This window comes from Cervus canadensis, chromosome 31 (assembly GCF_019320065.1).
Source record: "Cervus canadensis isolate Bull #8, Minnesota chromosome 31, ASM1932006v1, whole genome shotgun sequence".
Taxonomy (NCBI): domain Eukaryota; kingdom Metazoa; phylum Chordata; class Mammalia; order Artiodactyla; family Cervidae; genus Cervus; species Cervus canadensis.
The window spans coordinates 22,854,007-22,867,266 of NC_057416.1; the positions used below are offsets into that span (position 1 = coordinate 22,854,007).

At 42.5% G+C, this 13,260-nt stretch overlaps 1 long non-coding RNA gene across 2 annotated transcripts in view; it reads left to right on the plus strand.

Moving 5' to 3' along the window:
- LOC122432614 overlaps nucleotides 1-12,468 on the plus strand; it is a 188,689-nt gene extending 176,221 nt beyond the window's left edge. Inside the window, exons 5-7 of one of the 2 annotated variants that reach the window (XR_006266897.1) lie at nucleotides 5,366-5,868; nucleotides 8,752-8,836; nucleotides 11,772-12,468. This is a non-coding gene — a long non-coding RNA (uncharacterized LOC122432614). The remainder of the gene's footprint in view (nucleotides 1-5,365; nucleotides 5,869-8,751; nucleotides 8,837-11,771) is intronic. The other variant, XR_006266898.1, reaches the window with a different exon arrangement.
- Nucleotides 12,469-13,260: the final 792 nt, after the last annotated feature.

The window sequence follows — 13,260 nt, forward strand, 5'->3', positions numbered from 1 at the left end:
GTTCAGGAGCATATTCTAGAGACTAACATATAAGAGAAATTCAATTGAATATTTAAGCCTTCATTGTTTGATAACTTTTTAAAAATATGGCCTATAAGACTAAACTACATTTTTTGAGAAATGCCATGTGTGGCAATAAAATATTATTTATTATTATAATCATACCTACTCTTTATTGAGTAGTTAATTTATGTTGGGTTACAAAATAACATTTTATTTCATTGCTGTGTGAATCTCAGCCTGTTAATAGTGGGGTTATTGGTTAGGAATAGCCTAAGACACTTGCCTGGACCTTACAACTTATAATAGTCCCCACAGATGTTTCCCCAACCTGTACCAATGTTGTGGTTTTTATTGTGGTTTGTGGGTTTTATCGTGATTGCAGCACACATCTCAGCAATAAACATCAGGGAACTTTGAAGAACAAGGTCCTAGGGGGTACACCGCATGCCCAAGGGCCATGTACCCATGTTACACTGAGGTCACAGTGGAAGGAAATGCAGACCAGGAGCTCTGTCTTTATTAGGGTCCAAGGGTTGGGTATCTAGCGTTTTGAGAGTTCACTCTTTATTGGTGAATTTAAAGTTCAGAGCTGGAATGAGGGTGTGGGTAGGGAGAAGTGGAGTCACTCAAGTGATGCGTTTTCTAGGTTACTCAGGGCTTTCTGAAAGGAGACTTTCATGACTGGGGGCAGCCTAGTTTCTTATCTAGATGTTTTGATGGTATCTGTGTCATGCATCTTGCAATATGTTTATTCGAGATGAATGTCTTCAAAATGATTGTCTTGGCAACCAAAAGCATAAGGTCAGGCACTTACACTACAGTCACTTCATTTAAATTTTATTTCATTCATTCACTTAATATATATTTTGAGCACTAAAAAAATGCAAGGCAATGTTTTAAACATAGAAGTATAAAGATAGATAACAAAGAGTCTTTACCATGAAGGAAATTGTAAGGAGATTGGATATTGTAAAAATTAATCAACAGAAATCTCAATTCAAATAGAATGAGGAAACCAGAAGGGGGAGTACTCCTGAGCTCATGAAGGGAAAAAAAAGACTGTCTGCCTGGCAAGAGCTTAGCCACTGAGAGACTGCAGATCTCAGCCAATGAGAAACCGCTATGCTTAGAACTTTGAATTCCTCCAATGTTTACTGTAGCCCTCCTAACTTTCTCCCCCACCCCCACCCCGCCTTTTTTTTTGGTGTTCAGCCACTAAGTCATGTCCATCTCTTTTTCATCCCATGGACTGCAGCACACCAGGCTTCCCTGTCCTTCACTATCTCCAGGAATTTGCTCAAATCCAGATCCATTGAATCAGTGATGGTATCTAACCATCTCATCCTCTGCCACCCTCTTCTCCTTTTGCCTTCAGTCTTTCCCAGCATTAGGGTCTTTTCCAATGAGCCGACTCTTCACTTCAGGTGGCCAAAGTATCAGAGCTTCAGTTTCAGCATCAGTCCTTGCAATGAATATTCAGGATTGATTTCCTTTAGGACTGACTGGTTTGATTTCCTTGCAGTCCAAGGGACTCTCAAGAGTCTTTTCCAGGTTCTTTCCTTATTTGGGGTCTTGCACATGGCTTGCCATGGTTATAAACCCTGAATTGCATTTGTTTGTTGATACCAATTAAGCCCACTTTTGCTGGAGAAATAGCTGGCAGTCTCTTTGTTTTAGGTCAACAGCCTTAATCGGGCTTCCCTGATAGACCAGCTGGTAAAGAATCCGCCTGCAATGAGGGAGACCTGGGTTCAATCCCTGAGGTGGGAAGATACCCTGGAGAAGGGAACGGCTACCCACTCCAGTATTCTGGCCTGGAGAATTCCATGAATTTTGTAGTCCGTGGGGTTACAAAGAGTTGGACATGACTGAGTGACTTTCATTTTCAATAGTGTTTTGGGTGCTGACAGACATTTGTGGGTGCACGAAAGAGGGATGAGAAATATGTAGGCACAGGAAGGGCTAAAGATTGAGCTAAAACTATAGAATTCAAGTCCCCTGTTGCCTGATCCACTGGGTTGGAGTGAGGGAGGAAAGGCCAGCCGGGGACTCAGGTCAAGGTTACAAGACCTTGGCCTGGCTCCTTCTTCAGAAACCTCAGGTCAGGAAATGGGCTTCCTCCAGCTTCCTGAAGCCTCCCAAGGCAGACATTTGAGACGTTTCTCATTTATATATATTTTTGTAGGTTCACATACCATTTTACCAACAGCATGCTTTTTTACAATCCTTTCTCTTCTATCAGTCCTCTAAGTTTCAATGCAGATTTTTTAATGCTTATAAAGCACATGGCTTTTTTGTTTGTTTAGGTTTGGTTTTTTGTTTTGCTTTTTTTGAGGAAAATGGCCAGAGAAACCTGTTTCCATAATGATAGAAAACTTTGACTTTAGATCTTGCTGCCAGACTCCTGTCAGATATTTAAACCAAATGGTTTCCTTAAATTAAGGGCTAAAAGAGAAAAAAATGGAAGGTAGTATTTCTTCAGATATAAAACATTAGAGTATAGTGGACAGTGGTAATTTTTTGAAATCTAAGTTCATATTGACTACTAAATATATCTAGACTGATCATAGATTCAAAACAAAAGCGAAAGGGAATGTTGATCAGTTGTGTCCTACTCTTTGCAACCGCATGGACTATAGTCTGCCAGACTCCTCTGTCCATGGAATTCTCCAGGCAAAAATACTGGGGTGAGTAGCCATTCCCTTCTCCAGGGGATCTTCATGACCTAGGGATCAGACCCAGGTCTCCTGTATTGTAGGCAGATTCTTTACCTTCTGAGCCACCAGAGAAGCTATTTATCGATGATGACAATAATGCTACCTAAGATTTTTTGAGAACCAGCTATACACCAGGCACTCTTGAAAATTCTTTACACAGATTTACCTCCATTAACCATTATGCCAATGCTCTGAGGCAGAAAAATCCTCTAATCTTCATTTTACCAATGGCTAATTGTGAAAACTTTGTGTTAACTATTTTCAGAAGCCATTTGATATCTCCAGAAAACAAAATCAGACATACTCTTAAGGGTGAAGCAGTTTCTAAAGAAGTGATTTAGTTGCAAGTTGGCCCAAATATTCTGTTTAAACGTTATGGATTTTTCTCAAATTAACAGAATCCAGTAACTTTTAGTTAAGCGCTTATACACCATGCCCTGGGCTAGGGGCAAATTAATTGTACCTTTATATATCTGTGAAACAATCTGCCCTCAAACATGCTGTAATAAAAATATCCTTACAGTGATCCATCTTAAATGGACATGGCCCTAAGGAAGTGACTTGAATGTAGATAATTAAGTGAAGGAGGAGGGGTAAGCATTCCAGAGGCGTCCTCACCTCCTGTTTGCACAGATTTTACCAGGGGCCATCCACTTACTAACCCTGGGCTGTTTTCAGGAACTGCCAAGTACACTAAGTTCAGGGACCTCCCTCTTCCTATTCACTTTATTATAATGGTTTCCAGGGTTTAATAAACAAACACAGGGCTTAGCAAAGGAATCAGCTATCACATTATAATAGCCACAAAACTTTACCATCTAAATTAATGGTATTCAAGTCAAGTATTTCAATGAGATGGATTTTAATAGTCTTCGCAGAATTTTTTAAAAATAGAATCCATTTGCCCAAATCCTGAATACCTCCTCCAGTTTTTTCTGCTGGTAAATAAAAAAAAAATAGTACAACTCTTTAGGGTGCTTAAGCCTCCTCCACTGAAGTGCAAGGTCTTCAATAGACAGATGGGAAATTGAAACCAAGGATTGTAGGGGTCAGGCTGCTATGGAATGAATAGCTGACCAGCTTTGCTTCCTCTTTGATTCTCTTCACAAAATACTAAGTGACAGAGGGAGAATTAGAATTTGTTACTTCCACAGTAGTGTCCTTCTGTGATACAACGATAACTCGTGAGAGACAGACGATGGGAGGAGTGTGAAGGCTTCAGACCTGGGTGTGGGAAGAACTTGGACACAGTTATCCAAAATACGGTCTGGGCTCAGTAGTTGTGGCACACGGGCTGCAGCATATGGGATCTTCCTGGACCAGGTTGAACCTGTGTTTTCTGCATTGGCAGGTGTATTCTTAACCACTGGACCACCAGGGAAGTCCCTAACTACTTTAAATAATATTTAATAAAAGCACGTCCCAATATAATTAGAAAAGTCACATACTCATATACTCTTTGGGGCTTCCGAGGTGACACTAGCAGTAAAGAACCCACTTGCCAATGCAGGAGACTTAAGAGACACGGGTTCCATCCCTGGGTCAGGAAGGTCCCCTGGAGGAGGGCATGGCAACCCACTCTAGTATTCTTGCCTGGAGAATCCCATGGACAGAGAGGCCTGGCAGGAAACAGTCCATGGTTTGCACAGAGTCAGACACAACTGAATCGACTTAGCACACACACATATATATACTCTTTGGACGTTCCTAATAATGGAATTTGAATTATGGTCCAACTACTAATATTGATAATATGTTAAAGAACTAAGTGTGATTTACTTGCTCCCTGGACAACCAAGGTAATCTGATAAAGTAAAACCCTCCAAACTACAAGTCAAGATGTTTGACAGCCTTTTCCTGGTTCCTCTAAAATGAAATTTTGGCAGCAAATTTTGACAGGACCTCATTTCAAATATGCAAATAGAAGGACATGGATTATCACAAAAAGGTCAATCCTGAGCTCAAGTATTTCCTATGTACATCTAAAATAACTTCTAAAAAGTTGTTATTACCCTGAAAATGTGTGCACCTTAGGCTCTTAATTTCTTTTCTTTCTTTTTTTTTTTTTTGATGCTTTTTTTTATGGCATAATAAGATAATATTTACAGCATAATAAGATAATACAGAATAGTGATCCCCAAATATTCTTTTTTTTTCCCATTTATTTTTATTAGTTGGAGGCTAATCTTAATTTCTTTTTGGAGCTCCCTCCATAAGATAACAAATAGCAAGGGACCTAACCTAGAGCAGGAGTTGGGAAACCCGTCTCCAGGAAGCAACATTCAAATTTCTCAACTTGAAGGACTAAAAGTGGGAAAGGAGGGAGGAGGGAGGAGTATTTCTAGAAGGAAGAGCAGTGGACACAAAGGGCTGAGAGCAGAAAAATGTCTGTGAGGCTAGAAGTTTAGTGTAACTGGAGGTCAGTGCTTGAGAAAGAATTCAGAGGGTAGAATCAGAGACTGCTGTGGAAGAATTTATCCCTTGAGAGAGAGGAAGCTATTGAGAGATTTTAGAAGGTGTTAAACATATCTACTATTTCCCAGGCTTGGTTTAAGGATTTATGAAATGATGATTATTAAGTACATTTGCAGCCTTTAAAAATGAGTATGAAGGAAATACGAAGGTGTTTCTATCTGTCCCCCCAGATGGCAAATGCAAAACATCATCCATGAAGTCTTCAGGAAAGGAACTCATGGATCTCCTTTTAATCGTAAGAAGGTTCCCAGACATTTCTTCATGGCTCACCTGTGTAGTCCAAGTCATAGATCGAGAATCTACAGGATTTAAGTGGCAAATGTCAGCATATTTATAAATGGCTTTGGTAGAATCATGTTTTCAAACATGCTTTTGCTCATAATTCTCTGTTAAGTGACAAGACCATCACCTTCCTGTAAATTAGTTCTTCCAGACCATCTCAGTTTAGCCAGGTAACAACCACTGAATGTTCACAAAACATCCTTTGTGATTGACTTCTGAAGTATACACCAAACAAGGAAGAGCATCCATGATCCATGGAGCCCCTGTAACCAGGCAAATCTGTGCCAGCTACTAAGCACTTGAGAGAAACGTGGGAAAATCTACTGTTGGGAAAGACAGAAGAAGAAAACCCAATTCCAGGATCCACTGGTTCATGCTTCAACATGTCTAGGTAATCACCAGTTCTCCAAAAAGTACAGACAATGGGCACAAATGAATCTTCATCTCCCTTTATCCTTTTCTAGCCTGAGGACAATGGATGATTATGACCACTTCTGTCTGGAACTTATAATCACTCTGACTTTTCATCCATTCAACAAATTTTATTGAGCTTCTGCTCTGTTCTGGGTACTATGTGGGGCACCAGAAAAGAGCATTTAAATAAGACCTAGTCCCTGACTTTGGATTTCTCACAGTGAGATGAAAGAGGTAGGCAGGTTATATTTAAAGTCAGGGCTAACAGAGCTTTGGGCCCTCTTTGAAACTATGGGATATATGTTGTCCCCAGAACCAGGGTCAGAATGAAAAATAAACAGGAATTCCCAGCTGCAAGGTTTTACCAAACAATCCTCTTTACCCAGGACAACAGTTAATCTTTAATAGGAAAAACAGGAAGCATCCTATTCAGATTCCTGGATGAAGGATGCAGGCTGAATATTCATTAGGGTGGAGGGGGAGGGGAGCCCAAGGGAGAAAAGAGCAGAAAGCCAGAAACACCCATGGCATGAGAATTTCTCCAGTGGTTGAGATGCGTTTCCTAGACAGCTTCCATGGAGGAGGGATGTCAGGGTTTTCCTATTGTGAGACTAAATACGACAGTGATAATTAGTTTAGAGAGTAAAATATTCTTTAGTTCCTAATAATTGTCAGCTCACAAATTCTGTATACATTTTAACATTAAGCAAATGAAAGTAAAAGCATCATTTGCTTTAGGACTGTCACCTAAAGTCAGATTAAAGGAATATAGAGACAATACAAAATTATAATTATAATATAGTGCCACCGTGGGAGCCAGCAAAAAAGAATACACTCTCTTCTTGCTCTTTTTGTGGCTGTTATTAAGCTGCTGCTTTCCCACTCCTGATAAATACCATGCTTGGGCTTGGCGGAGTGGTTGGTGGACAGGTAAGCCCAGAGGCAGACTGCCAGAGATGGGATCATATGTATACAGCAGTTCTATAAACACATCACAATAAAATAACTGTGTGGAGTGAATGTCTGCCTTTTTTCTCTCTACTCTTTGAAAAAGGAAGGAACAAGTGCATATTGGCCGCATAATTAACAGTCAGATGTCTTGCCTGATTGAGACATCATTGCTGAATGCAGCTCCTCAAAGGGACAGCTAGGAAATTTTAAAGGTGACCTAAAAACGGAATTTGAATATAAGAGCGGAAACATTCTTGCTAGCAATGTTTAAAAGTAGAAGTTAAATGTACTTGGCTGTGCTGCACAAAGGAAATCAATGTTCTCTATTAGCTAAATTTGAGGTCATTTGCGTTTGCTTTCCCAGCCCCTGAGAAACCACAATTCTTTTGGAGTGAGTCACAGCCCTCTCACCTTCCTTCCCTCCTCCTTCCCCTGCTCACTCCACCTCCAGCCTACATCCTCCTGACAAACACCCAAAGCTTGGCAGGAGCCACTCTTTGTTCTCAGATGTCTTCCTGGGGGAACGGGACAGGGCAGCGGCAGTCTGACTCCCTCACAGCGCCCTCTGACACCACAGCCTCTTACGGGTACAAGAGGGCACCCAGCTCTAGTCTAAAGCGAAGGGGACTTAGACACAAATGACACTCCATTAAACACCTGACCCCGCTGTCACCTCCCCTTCCTCCCAGAAAGACACAGGCTAAGCCTTCAGGGGGTAAAAAAGAGTCACAGAAAGGTGGCCTGCTGGAGAGAAGGCTGAGTATGGTAGGGTGTTAGGTAAGGTGGAGAAGGCTAGAAGAGGAGATTATTGATCATTTGATTTGATGGATACAGGTCTCCAGACTTTTTTCTGTACTTCTTTCAAGGTGCCCCAGCTCCTTTCCTCCCTACTGTTCTATCTGTGTGCCCCATCCTACCCGGTACACCCTTTCCAAAGAAGCCTTCGGGAGGAAAGATGAAGATGGTCACATACTCTTATACCCCTGAGTTCTCTCCCCAGAAAGTGAACATGAACACATTTGCAAAACATTTTGGTTTTTAATCTCCCCAAATCCTTCCCATAGTTCACGTCTCCAAGTCAGAGATCAGTGTGCACTCAGTGGTCTGTGCCAGGATACTCCCAGGTACAGGGCTGCCTTGGAATTCTGAACTGTCCTCCTTGCACACCTAGGACCCAACTGCTTGTGCTGCTTAGTAACTTTGCCCTTTATAAATCATTTCCACCTGCATCACTCCTTTCAGATCCTCTGGAACTTGGTGGTGTTGGTTGGCCTGTTTATAGACGAGACTCAAAAATGTTAAGGCATCATGCCTAATGTCGGTCCTCTAGTGAGAACGGAGCTCAAACTCCAGCTGCATGTCTTGACCCCAGAGCCTGCTTGGTCCTCCTTATCTTGCAGCCTTCTTTTAGAATCTTTTATGTTTAATCCCTCATGACTGGGCACTTAAAACATGGTTCTGATCCAGATGCTTGCTGAAGAATTTGGGAACCTGGGAAGTTCCACCTTCAGGGTAAAAAATACTTAAAAAAAAAAAATTCAAGGCATTCTTTGGCATTTTATGGCATGAACATATATACTTTAGGTGTATACACCCTTTTATATTGGCGGGTTTTAGTGACCCAAATGGGTCCTTCTATGTTCTAGCAAGACTTGGCTTGGTGTAACTCTTCGACACCCCTGACCTGCTACTCATTTGTGGCCATTCCACCCATGAGCACAGGCCTCCCCGAGGCCAGCCTTAAGGTGGGTCAGGAGCCTTGCATGTGAGGTAAGTAGCTGGCAGACATTAGCATGTTGGCAGAGTTAACTTTTCTTGGCTTTGTTCTTTTAAAGAATTTTATAAGAAAGCAATTTCAAATGAATCATTTCATCTCTCTTGAGACACAGTCTCCCTGTCTCTACATCAGGCCTGACTCTGGTTGGTCTTTCTGGCCTCCTGAAGAGGCCAGGAGTCCTTCCAAGGTTAGCAGGCTTCTGAGCTCCTGGGGGAAGGTGAGTGCATTAGCATCCTGTGTGCTTCAGACACACTTCAGTTGTGTCTGACTCTTTGCAACCCCATGAACTGTAGCCCACCAGGTTCCTCGGTCCATGGGGTTCTCCAGGCAAGAATACTGGAGTGAGTTGCCATGCCCTCCTCCAGGGGATCTTCCCGACCCAGGGATCAAACCTGTGTCTTTTGTGTTTCCTGCATTGGCAGGTGGGTTCTATACCACTAGCGCAGTCCTGGGGCTGCCTTAACAGAGGATCACAGACGGAGTGGCTTAAACAGCAGAAGTGTATCCTCTCACAGTTCTGGAGGCTAGAAATTCAAGATCAGGGTGTCAGCAGGGCCTGCTCCCTCTCGCGGTGCTAGGGAAAGGGCTGTTCCAGGCCCCTCCCCTGGCTTCTGGTAGTTTCTTGGCTCGTGGCAACACAACACCCGTTCATAGGGAGTTCTGTGTGTGTTTGTGTGCATGTATGTGCGTGTTAATCTCTTCACATGGTATTTGTAAAAACACAGTCATATTGAATTAGGAGTCCACCTGAAACAGCTCAGGTGAACACTCTCCCCTCCTAGAATTCTCACACATGCGTGTGTGCACTCATTAACATGTGCATGTATGCATGTGCACATTCACACAGACACACACACACTCACACTCAAGTGAGCCAGAGAAGACCTTTGGTATATGAGCTGCCATCTGTCGCAACCCTGAGATGCTGGAGCCCCCTATGTGTAACGGTGAGACTGTTCTTCACAGAATTTCCACAGCTAGGGAATTTAATTTGATGATTCTACTCTCATGAACATACTTCTAGAAAATAATTCTGTTTTATTCTATTCATATATTCATACATTCTATGATATTCTACTATACGTGTGTGTGTGTGTTTACTGGAGCTTTTCTATCATAACAGAAAAAAGAAAAACCTAAGTGCTAACATTATGAAATGCTTTTTTAAAAACTTACATTTTATCCATATAAAGAATTATGAATCAACTAATTTAAAAACAATTTTTGGAGATTTTGCGATGTCTTTGGGAAATGCCCATAAAATGATTTAAAAGAAAACAGTAGGCCATTAAATATTTAATGATTATTAAAAGAAAAATGTATACTAAAATGATAAAGTTCTCCAAAAGGTTAATGGTGTTTACCCTTGAGTTTTAGTATTGTTAATGTTTTAATTTCCCTTTTTAGACTCCTTCGTGTGTTTTCTAAGCTTTGTATACTGAATGTGAGTTATATTTACAAACAGAAAAAAACAGCAATAATGGAAGCATAAAAAAGAATTCTTGTCTGTTCTTTCCTGTATACCTTCCCATCCCTCCCTTGTCCATCCCTGGGGAAATTCAGGCTTCTTTCTTTTGTGTTCATTTAAGAAGTAAACAATGTGGGATCCCAGGTCAGACTTGCTTTGATACAATGAGAAGACCCTCTGGCTAAATTCCTCTTTTTCCTCCCACCGCCCTTCACGCTCCTAACTGCAAAACAGGGCATCTTGACAAACGCTGCAAACAGCAACCTGGTCTTTGCACTGTGGCCGCTAAGGTTCAGATTGCTTAGCCAGAGTTAAACCCCACCAAAGAGAAGGGGAGAAGAGCGGGGCAGAGGGGAGGGGAGGGGAGAGGAATAGGTGGATCTGAGATTGAGGCTGATTCCGGCTTCCTGGATGGAATCTGTCAGATTCTGGCAGAGATGAATGAGAAACTCAGGCCCCTTCCCACATGTTTGGAACCCTGGCCCTGAGCCCTGAGCTGTGCATTTTCTTTATCTTCTTTGTGGGCTGAAAAGATGAAATTGCTTTCGCTGAAAGAAGTGGCACAGATTTACTTATGTATTAGTTTAACAGGATGCACCCATCAGACTGACCTCTGGACCACCCAACTCAGGAGACAAGCCCGCCCTGGTGCTCACAGACAGGGCCAGGAGCCCAGGTGTCCATCTGCAGTGCGTCTGGCTGGTGGGCTGCTGGGCTAGGGGCTGAGCAGGCTCCCCTTTGCGAGGGAGGTACAGCTGATTGTTCAGTGACGTGCAGGAGATCACACAACTGGAGAGAGGAAAGGCTGGTTATTAGACTCAAATTTCCATCTCCCTCCCCACCGCTGTGAGACTATGACGTGAGGCTCTGCCAAGAGCTCTAGCATCTTCACATCTCCAGCCAAGTGTACCGTGCAAGATCCACTCAAATAAACCTTTCTGATGGCGATAGTTCATCTTTCTCTTTCTCTTACCCTCCTCCCCAGCCCTGCCTCCCTCCCTTCCCTGCCTCCCACAGACCATCGACCACGGAACAGAAAACACGCTTTGTTTCATCTCTCACCTGTTCTAATATATCTTAGGCTGAAACACCACGGGGCCCATCTGTGATGAATATTAAGATTAAACTTCCCCACCTCCCAGCTTCAGTCTCTCCCCCAGTGCTCAGGAGTCGCCACCCCTCCCCTGCCACAAGGCTCTCCCCAGTTCCTCTTTCTCATACCCCCAGGATGGTTTCGTTCCTCTTTGGCCTACATGCTTTCCCAGACAGAGGCAATGTGTTAACGTGTCCCCACCTGAGACACAAAGAAAGGGGCCTTTGTTATACCTGCAGGATCCTAAATATTATCATCATTTAATTACTGCCATTCTCCCAGGCTGACTTCTTGGCAGCAGGCTCTCCTTTCGTTAAATAGGCTTTTAAGTTTTCCCAGGGAGGCAGCATCAGAGATACTTTGTGAATGGAGACTAATTTGGGGGTGTTACTGCCGGTAAAAAGAGGTGACTGCAAGGTAATCGACCCCTAAAAGACAAACTGGGAGAAAGGTTATGCATTTCCTCCAGGCACAGATCATCTTATGGAAATGACTGCAACTCTCAGAATCAGCATCTTGGGCACAAACCAGTGGACTGCATTATTACCTGGCCCAGATTCAATTCTTTTTTTCTTTTTCTTTTCCTCCAAGGAGAAAAGGAGAACTAGGTCGCACTCGCTGTGCGTTGGTTGCCTGGAATTGTTCTCCTGGTTGTGCTCAGTGAAAAGGACAACTTGACTTCAGTCTTCTGGAATGCGCATCAGCTGGGAGCGTCTGCTTGACCCTAAAAGGTTATGTCAGAAACTTTCAAGTTGTGGAATGTTGCTTGCTCTGTAGAAACACCAGAGGATTTCACACCTGAAAGGACAACATTGCAGACAAAAATGCTCCAGATCCTGGCCTTTAGAAACGGGAACATTAATTTGCCGCATGTGTTAAGAGGACTGTAGGAACACAGATAGTTCTCATGCTGCCGGACACTTCTGATTTTATTTGGTCAAAGTTATAACCTTTGTGTTTCCTTATGGTATTCTCTTGGGAAAGCTCTGGTGATGGGTTCCTTTAGTGCTCCAGCTGGAGTGATCCTTCAACTGCACTCATTTGTAGCCACCTAGACTGCAAAAAAAAAAAAAAAAAAAGCAAAAATCAGATCTCATTGACTATTCCTGATATTGGAGAACTGGAGAGAGTTATTATTAGCATGCCCAGATTGTCTCAGGTTTCTCTGGTAACTCAGATGGTAAAGAATCCACTTGCAATGCAAGTGACCTTGATTTGATTCCTGGGTTGGAAAGATCCCCTGGAGATGGGATAGGCTACCAACTCCAGTATTCTTGGGCTTCCCTGGTAGCTCAGCTGATAAAGAATCTGCCTGCAATGCAGGTGACCTGGATTTGATCTCTGGGTTGGGAAGATCCCCTGGAGAAGGAAAAGGCTACCCACTTCAGCATTCTGGCCTGGAGAATTCAGGTCTGAAGGACAGAATATAGGCCTGGAGGACTATACAACCCATGGGGTCACAAAGAGTTGCTCACGACTGAGCGACTTTCACTTTCAGATTGTCTCTGTCTGTCCTAATCTTTTTTTCTTAGTGTTATTACAGAGATATAATTGATATAACATTGTGCAGCCATAAACTGTACAACATGTGGACTTAATACATTTACAAATATTGTAGAGCGTTAACCATCATATTATTAGCTAAATCTCTGCCACGTCACATAATTAACATTCTTTTTTTGTGGTGGGAATGATTAAGATCCAGTCTCTTAGCAACTTTGAAGGTTATAATACAGTACTGTCGATTTTAATCTCTGTGCTGTGTGTTAGATCTCTAACACTTATTTATCGACTGGCTGCAAGTTTGTTGCCTTAAGTGGCATCTCTCTAAATCGCCCTCTTCCCAGCACCTGGTAACCTCCACTCTATTCTCTGTTTTTAAAAGTTCAGCTCCTTTTAGATGTCGCTTATAAGTGATATCATATAGTATTTGTCTTTCTCTCTGACTTATCTCACTCACCATAATGCCCTTGAATTCCATCCATGTTGTCATAAATGACTGATATAGTGAGTGGATTTGGAGGAGCATCAAAAACATGCTTTTCCTACATTTCTTCCTGCAGTAACAGATTCCTAAGGA